We start from the raw sequence: 7994 nt of genomic DNA on the forward strand, positions 1-7994 counted from the left end.
CGCTTGCTAGGCCTCGCTCCCCCGGCCAACGGGCGTGAGGGGTGCGGGGGTGGCTCGCAGCAGCTCCCAGGCAAAAGCGCTGGGCGCGGGAAGCGCGGGGCGGACGCTCTGGATCCGCAGGTGCAGCTAGCTTCACGCTAGCTTCCTTCTCGCTTTCCCAGCTGCTTAAAGCCCCAGGCATTTGCGCATCCGACTCCTTGACAAGGGAACGCGGTTCTTGAGGACTTACTCTTTGGTTACAGGAGTGATTGGGGCAAACCATTACAAGTTGCCTTTAAACCCCGAGGACGAAGTGATAGGCCCCTCCAAACCCCGAAGTGAAACTGAGCGCCCTGCTGGCCTAAAGCCTAGGCGGAGGGCTCAGTGTAAACAAAAAGTGCGATAAACACCAAAGGAAGGCCTTACAATTAAGGCAAACTAAGTGGTTAGTCTAAGCGTGATTAACTTCTGTAGCTTCTAGTCCCTTTCCTAAGTAATTGATTTCAGAACGCAGTTTTACTTTTCAGGATCAGAACATAATAAGTTAGCTACCAGATCACTGATTCAGGAAAACAGGCTGAGCTCGGATGAGAACAGGAAACGCATCGGACTTTCCCAGCAACTGGAGAGGGGTAAACAGTCTAGAAGAACTCCCCCCATCCCACTCCCCCGCCCCAAGTTCGGACCACCACCACGCCTCAGCACGGGCACCTACCTACTGTGAGGGGCTTGGAAGTTAGGTATAAGGGTGGGTCCAAACCTGGTAGAGCTTTTCCAAGAGTCAGATGGGGGAGGAAATAGATTTGCCTAGAGTTGAGAAACCTTTCCAGATTTAGGCCCGCTTGCTTTCGCTCTCTCTATTTCTATTTCTTTTCTTTCTTTCTTTCTTTTTTTTAAAGGAGAAACTTTAGATTCTAAAGCTTAGAACGTGCCTTCCAAGTTTGCTATGTGTGTGCTTGCTAAAAGAAGGAAGTGAGACAATATAAAGTGAACTTTTGCAGCACTCGCTTCCTTTCTAAAGTTTGGAGCTGCAGGCCTGATAGGCTTTGGTCGCCCACACCTGGCGGTGTGCAGAGCCTAGGGCGGGACCTCAATCTTCCCCATCCTCTGCAATTTATCCAAAGGCCCTAGCTACTCACCTCCCGGTCCTTGTACCCTTCATTACTCAGCATTTGGAAAACAAACCTCTTATGAATGCAAATTCGTTTCTTTGACACTTTGGTTGCAGCAATAGCTACAAATCACGTTTCTTTGCATTTAGTAAACAAGTCAGGGCCTCCTGGTCCTTCCCACTCTTGCAAGGGTCAGAGTTTGTCAAGGCATGGTCATGGTTGCCTTACCCCGTCCTCCGACTAAGGCTCAGCGGCACAGCTATTTTGTTAAGACACCGGCTTTCCGCCCCCACTTTGTTCTTTCACGGTCTTCCTAGCCGCGGAGAGGAGGGAAGGGAATCAAAACGAAACCACTTCAGGCGCATCAGTCACAGCCACTTCCCTAAGGGCAGCGGTGGCAGACCTAAGTGTAGGGTCGCAAACATTGGCCGAGATGGGGGTGGGGGTGGGGGGAGCTGTTCCCGAAGGAAGCCCAGGAGTTGCCAGGATCTGTCCTAGGTTGCGAAGGGTCCCCCTCCCCCCAAACTCCCATCTCCGGAAAAGTGCATATGGATAGTACATCAATCTTGCATGGAGAGTTTGGTCTGGGTCTCGAAGTTGAAGACTGAGACCCTGCAGAAGTAAAGGAGTGTGACACGAACGAGTTTGGCTTCTAGTGGCAGATGTCTTAGCAGGGTCTCAGGCAGGAACGCAGGCGAGGGTGCGCAAAGGCCTCTTGGGACTCGAGGCCCACGGAATTCTTGCCCGGCTGAAACTGGATAAGCATCCCGCCCACACGCAAATAACCAAAGTTCTATACAATTTAAAAGACTTCACGAAACTAGTGGTATCCCTCTTCCCTCATAGGAGTCATTGCAGTGACAAAGGCGGCCTCCGGCAGGTTTCAAAGAGACGGGTGGGCCGACTTTAGCAGTTCAGGGAAGGCATCTTACGAGGTGAAGGTAACCAAACACAACTGGGGCGCTCAGGAATGGCAGCTGGTGTCAATCTAGTCAGCTAAAACGTGTCCTCGCTTCCCCTTCTTCCCCCACAGAGAAACAACACTGACTTGAAACAGCTTCCACCCTCACCCCACCCCCATACTTTCTTTACCACACACTTTATTCTGTTTAGTAACACCTTTGTTGCAGCAGTATCTGTAGGTCTGGGCAAGTGTGAGAAAGACCTGCAGGGTCTCGGGGAGTTGAAAGTGGAAACCGTTTGCTGGAGTGCTCGCCCTGCTCACCCACACCTGACTAAGGACTTAGCAGACAGCCATTACCCTTCCAGCTGCTCAGAGGCGCTTTGCTTTTGCACTGAGGTCATTCGCTCTGTAAAACCCAAGACTAGGAGTCCTGTATGTATTTGCATTGTTCAGACTCAGCTTCGCCAATAATTTAACCACAGGACTCAAAAAAAAAAAAAATGGCCTTGCCTTTCATAAGTTCTCTTGGTCGAAACCTGGAAAGGCAGATATTTCTACCCCCGGAACCCTCTTGGTAAACATCAGAAAGCCCTAACTGAAAGGGAAGGCCCACTTTATCCTCTTTCCCCTCTATATGAGTGAGGCAAGCTACCTAGGAAATAGACCCTGACGCTCTCTTTTTAGCTTTCCCCCATTTCTTAAAAAAATAAAATTACCCAGCACAAAAGCTAGTTTTGACTCAAGAGATTATAAAAGGTCTGCGTTTACCAAGTTCGACCTTTGGTCTTATTATATGGCTAGTTTTCTCACTCTTGCAAATGACGTGTTTTCGTGATCGGGTTCCATGGGGTGTTGCTGTTAAAGTGGGCGTCTGTGATTGTGAAGTTGGTCTTGCCCTCCATTCTTTCTAAACAAAAAGCACGCGCTTAAAAAAAAATCCACACTCTACGTTCTTTAGTTTAAAAAAAATCCATGCATTCATAACTAATGTTTTGCCTGAGCTAAAGTTAAGACTTAAATGCTCAAACTGCCATCCTTTGCGCTCGCCACTGAAACCCGAGTCAGACACCTTGGTGTGGAGTCCAGTTTGGAAATAAATCCACGCCTTTCGAGGTGAAATGGGAGCATGGCCCAAGCGATGCATCTGGCTTTAGATTTTATGAGGAATATGGTCTGGAAAAGGGAGCGCCTGTTTTAGCCGGCTGCGTGCCCTGGTAGAGTCCTCCTGGAATTCCTCCTGCAAACAGCGCGTCTGGCCTCGACCCACAGGGCCTCAGGCGACCTCTGGGCGCCGAGCTTTTGAGTTAACCCTCCAGCATCGAGCTCTCCCCGGCCTCAGCTGAGGTCGCTAAGCTGCGGCTGACTTCAACCAAAAGGAGAAAGTTTAAGGTTGTAGATCAGATGTCCTGAAGTTGGAGAAAGGGACAAGAGACTGCCTTCGCGGTTAGTTACTAAAAACCTCGGACACCTCGTGCTGGCTGCGAGGCGAAGAAAACTCCCTTGGGGGAAACACTAGTGTACCCAAGACTGTGCCAAACACTCCACAAGTCCCCAGGTAGCGTTCCACCCCCGCCCACCACCGGGTTCTTTCACAATCCAGCGGGTTTCTGGCGAGGGTTCGGCGTGGGTTAGGGGCTGCAAAGAGGTACAGGAGCCGAACCTCCTCCGTTTTCCGCCCACTCAGTCCAGGAAACCTTGAAGCGGGGAAAAAAAAAAAAAAAAAAGGCGCGACGCGGTGGGGTGTGGGGACGCTGACACAGTTCACAAGATGTCCGGGTAGGGTCCTGGGGGTCGGGGCGGGTGCGTTCAGCAGGGAGCAAGCGGAGGCTGCAGGTCAGAGTGTCTGCTACGGGGGGGGGGGGGGGGGGAGGGGCGGGGGAATGCTTCCAAAGAAAACGAGGGTAAGTAAAGAAAGGGGCCCGCAGCAGGGAGCTCCTGAACTCAGTGTCCGGGGAGTGCCTGGGCACTGACTCGCTCCGAGGGAAGAGACTCCCAAGTGGGCTTCTCCCTGAGCGGGGCTGGACCGGTGCCGAGCCGCGGGGCACTGAGGTCGCCAAGTCGCCTTCAAAGCCGGCGGAGGCGCGTCCCCATTCAAGGCTGGGGAGAGGGAGGTTCGTCGAAAGTAGCGCCTCTCGCCTCGCGCTCCTGTGACACCCGGAGAGGCAAGGGAGCCTCGGCCACCAGAAGCCCAGTTGAAAACCACCCAGTTTCCCAAGTTTCTAAAGTGAAAATCCACACAGAACTACGCCCATTTCCCCTTCCCGAAGAAAACCAAAGCAAGTCTAAAGCCAGGCCTCCGAACTGAACTCTGTGTCCCCCATCGCGCTTGCCCAGGCGTGGGCTGCAGGGCGCTACTCCTCAGGCTGCTGGGCGTGGGGTGCGTTGGGTGTAAGGCTGTTCACCTCCCGGCAATCACAGCAGGAAATGCTTCGCCTGGCTTTCGATCACCCAGTCAAAACATTTGGTTGTATCTCGAAATAACTTTTTTGAGAATCTGGAAAAACAAACAAACCCCCCACCCCAGCACAAATAGAATAACTAATAGACTTCCATCAGACAACCATTTATTCCCAATTATAGTGAGACCTCCCCCCATCCCATTAATTAAAAGAGCTGAAAATGTGGAGATTTGACTGCTTCCCACAGTTTCTGGCCGCTGTTCCTTGTTCTCACCTGATTCTCTTCTCTCCCCCTCCCCTTTCTTCACGATTACTTTCTGTCTTATTTTTCTTTTTCAGGTGCTTGCTTCAATCATATCTCCTACAACAATGCATAGCCCTCTCACCTTAGCCTCTACGCCGCAGTTTACATACCCTCGCAAAAACAACTAGTTTTTAGTTCCTTTTAATGTACAGCCACGGTTAATTGTGCATTGTTTGTGTGTGAGCAGCGCTCTCTCTGTCTCTGTCTCTCTGTCTCTCACCCTTCCTCCTTCCGTACTTCCCTTCGCCCCCCAACAAGGACGTGTTCCTAATTACAAGCCCGGTCTCCTTCCCAATACTGATAGGGCTTTATTTTTACAGAAACTGAAAGAGTTAGGAAAAAAAATCACCATGAGCTAAGCCACAACTCCGCTTTTTTTTTTTTTTTTTTGACAAATACGAATACTAAACGGTGTAGTCCGTTTTTTGAAAAAAACAAAACAAAACCTTAAATATTACTAAGTATGGATCTTTTCATTTTCTTTGGCTGTTTTTCACTTCCAATAAGGAAGTATTAAAAACGAAATTCTTGCGAATAAAATAAAATTACGTAAGCTGTACACTTTAGTTTGGAGGAAGAAGATGGACATTTCAGGCTTTTTAAAAAAAGATCTTTTACGGATAGGCAGTTATTAATGTGAAATAAAATGTTTAAGCTAGTCTTATCCGGTGCCTGCACGTAGTAGGTGCTTCCCTAGAATTTTCCTTACCTCCTTTCACTTCTTCCTGCATTTAAAAATGTTGGCAGAAGATACAGACTTAACTGCGTCTAAGGAAATTATGTTAAACTTTGCTTCTGGTTAAGGTAATCTCCGCTCACATAAAAACTCAGAAAATTTACCCAGGGAACTTTAATAAGATATTAAAACTTAATGGAAATAGCTAGGCAGAATAAAAGTACTGTGATTACATACATATAAATCTGAAACACATTAAATTAATTGGAGTTTTTCAGTGACTGTAATAGTAACTATTACCCTTTGATTCCCTTTACCTATTTCTTTAGTAAGAACGAAATTTGTGGGTTGTTACTCATTTCTAACATCTCTGGTGGAGCCGCCTCTGCCCACTGCTGACCTATCTTGACCTTGTATCGATCAGAGCGCAATTTGTATTTCTAAGCAATTTGGCCGATTTTCTTTTTGATAGAGGTTTAAGTGCATTTTTAAAAGCATAAAATCGGAAACTGGAGAAAGCGTTTAACACCCACAAGCTGGAAAAACCCACCTACGCCCTCCTCCTGTCCTGGGTGTGGAGACACTGGAGGCTGAGAGCTGGCTGGAGCCACTTTGTGACATTGCTCAGCGGTCACCTAGTCCTGGATTCTTTTCTTTGTGGCCCTTTCAACTGGGAGTAAACAGAAAGTGAGTTTCCTGGCAACTTTGCACTGCTCTCTAAATAGCAGAGAATTAACACTGCGCTCTCTCTTTCTTTCTCTCTTTCTCTCCCCCCCCCCCCCCCAAAGGACTGGGTGACTATAGCAGGTGACCTCTCACTGCAACAGGTCTCAGTTCCCTGGATTCAGGCTATCCACTCGGGAAAGAAGATTCTCACCTAATCAGTGTGGAACTCTTTTAGAGATGCGTGCTTGGATTCAGCGCATTTGTCTCCAACACTACAACAAAATTTAAGCGTCATGCGTAATAAGAACTTGGTGTCAATGTTTGCACACGGGTGCCCTTACGACATCTCTTTACATATAGAGGGACGCATTTGCAACCCTAGGACCATCTCTTTTGATGGGTTCGCTAGTTCTAGAAAAGTGTACCACACACAAGTTTTCTGCACTTATCTCCAGTCTCCATCCCAATGGTCTGCAATCCTGAGGCTCGCCCGTGACTTCTCCGGAATCCCGCGCCGGGTTCCTTCTTGCGCAGAGCGGTGAGCGCGGTGCAGAGGAGGTCATGGGAAGTTCAGAGCAGCACGTCTGCTTCGCAATTGGGGGGAAAAAACCCGAAACGCTTGAGTCATTCTGGGAGCTGTGGTCTGGGGCTCAGGCCGTAGCCCCGTCAAAGTCCTCCTTGCGGGAGAATCCTGGATCCCTGTGTCTAGTTCAAACTGGACGCAGCGCAGGGAGGGCCAGCTCACGATGACTTGCGACCCGTCACTTGGGGTCTTTGCGTCAGCGTGACCAGGATATATTCTTATTTTTGAGAACTGAGATTTGAGCTCGGCCCTGAACTCCACCGCACCCCCGCAGCCCGGATTGCCTTCGTAGAGCTTTCCCATTTGAGTACATAGGGGTCCAACTCGGTCGCGTCTGCCCGAACTGACAGTGTCCTTACCTCCCTGTTTGGCTCTTTGGGTGCTCCGCAGCCATGCAGGTATCCGGACGGAGCTAGGGGAATGAAGAAGCGACAGCCGAGAAAAACCCACGCGGGCTCCCACGCAGCGGCAAAGCCGCAGGTATTTGAGCGGCTTGGCCCGAGAGCGAGGGGCTCGCAGGGGAAACTGCTTCTCAGAGCTCAAACAATTCTGGTAAGGAGAAGGGAAGACCTCTTTTCTCTGTATCCTGCCAGTAACAGCAGAAGCACTCAGAGTGAGGGTCCCCGAAGCCCTGGAGCCACTGGGAGAAGGGAATCCTGCCTGACTCAAAGTTGCTAGACAAGGTAGTTCAGAGGCCTAGGCCTTCTAGGCACTGGAGAAGGTCTTGCCTAAGATCCCATAGGGATTACCTCAAGAGGGCTGAAGGGAAGCCTCAGACACCAGACTAAATTTAGGTAGAGAATTCACAAGGGTATTTCCAGGACACATTAACCTTTGGGCAGAAGTTAGCTCCTGTTTCTTCTTTGACTAAGCATTACCTAAGTTTCCCAAATTTGCAATCAGTGAACTTAAGGCCCATTGCCTTCTTAGTAGCCTGAGTTTGGGGCTGTCCAAATACATTTAAATTTTTGTTCTCTCCTTCTAGTGAGGCCTACATTCCCTGAGAAATACATGAAAGGGTACTCACCATTTTTTGGGAGAGAGGGTGTTGATCACATGCTGGGTCACTAGGAGAAGTTTTGCCTGTGTTGGGCAAGTGGGCTACCCTGTGGTAAGAGACTGTTATGGCCCACTTGGAAAGGAGTCCCATGTGACCCTAGGAGAAGCATGAACGTATCCATCAGACAGGACTGGCCCCCACCCTGTGTGTGTGTGTGTGTGTGTGTGTGTGTGTGTGTATGGGACATTAAGGTAGTTCTTGCCCAGTGTCAGAGGAAGGCTGGTAAAACCACCTAGAGGTGGAGAGTACAGGACCAGAGCTGAGACCAAGCTCAGATCGAAGTGTGCATTCTCCTGACTGAATATACTGTA

At 49.4% G+C, this 7994-nt stretch overlaps 1 long non-coding RNA gene across 3 annotated transcripts; it reads right to left on the reverse strand.

The window, feature by feature from the left end:
• Positions 1 to 3862: 3862 nt before the first annotated feature.
• On the reverse strand, positions 3863 to 7675 carry Gm35196. Of its 3 annotated transcripts, none has more exons than XR_003951167.1 (4): positions 7651 to 7675; positions 6983 to 7035; positions 6252 to 6624; positions 3863 to 6044 (listed from the first exon to the last, which is right to left on the reverse strand). It is a non-coding gene; the product is annotated as a predicted gene, 35196 (long non-coding RNA). The 3 variants fall into 3 exon arrangements; XR_003951166.1 differs by lacking the exon at positions 7651 to 7675 and having other exon boundaries at positions 3863 to 4489; positions 5925 to 6044; positions 6983 to 7389; XR_383479.2 differs by lacking the exon at positions 7651 to 7675 and having other exon boundaries at positions 6983 to 7389.
• Between the last annotated feature and the right edge of the window lie 319 nt (positions 7676 to 7994).

This window comes from Mus musculus, chromosome 14 (genome assembly GCF_000001635.26).
Source record: "Mus musculus strain C57BL/6J chromosome 14, GRCm38.p6 C57BL/6J".
NCBI classification, from domain to species: Eukaryota; Metazoa; Chordata; class Mammalia; order Rodentia; family Muridae; genus Mus; species Mus musculus.